We start from the raw sequence: 849 nt of genomic DNA, 5'->3' as shown, positions 1-849 counted from the left end.
AGATTTTTACTGTGCACTCCTAAGGCAAGCATTGCACCAATAGATTCACAGAATCAAGAATCATGAGTCTTGGTGGCAAAAATAGTAACATTTCTAACCTTTAATTCTTTGGCCACCTTTATTTGCGTTTCTCAACTGAGGCCAGACCTGAAAGCAGACTTATGCACACAATCAATTTATGAGTGCACAATCATAATTTATTGCCCGTGAGGCACATAATGAATGGCTGGGGCTAATGTGGTGTGATGTGCTCAGCAGTTCGTGAGCAGGCAGACAAAGCTGCTCTGATAGCCAAGCTGGCCAGGCATTTGGCAAATATGCAGGAAAGTGCCAGCCCTTGGGTCGTTCTTTGCAGTGGACTGAACCTTTATGCATTGCCACCTTTCTTCTCTCTGATTTTACAACTTCCCATATTGCAGTTTTCCTCTTGAATCTAAGACGATTTCAGATTTTTTTGTTTCAAGTTAGTTATTTTGCCAATAGCATCTCTGTACTCCTGTGGGCTTTTTAGTTCTACTTTTCAACTTGTACGAGCCAGTGGCCCATGTTAGCTGCCTCTCAAGAGCTGACAGAGAATGCCACAGTTCAGCATGATCTTCCCTTTGTCAAAAGTGGGGCAAGGGCATATGTGGGTCCTCTTTGCACGTGTACCCTTATTCTCAGCACTTTAGAAGCTCACTGTCCGGCACCATTTGGAGACAGAGCAAAAGTGCAAGCACAGGAAAGCTGGTTTGACTGTAGCACTGAAGGGGAGGTTTATAAGAGGCACAGTAAAAAGGAGTCTCCCAAAGAACTAGCTGTCCCAGAACTGGGAAAGGCCAGTGCATGGTAAAGCAGATTTGGAAGGGA

Source organism: Pseudopodoces humilis, chromosome 2, assembly GCF_049639895.1.
Source record: "Pseudopodoces humilis isolate 2021_Gansu_Grassland_sample_001 chromosome 2, ASM4963989v1, whole genome shotgun sequence".
Taxonomy (NCBI): Eukaryota; Metazoa; Chordata; class Aves; order Passeriformes; family Paridae; genus Pseudopodoces; species Pseudopodoces humilis.
Note: the sequence above shows the minus strand (reverse complement) of the source record.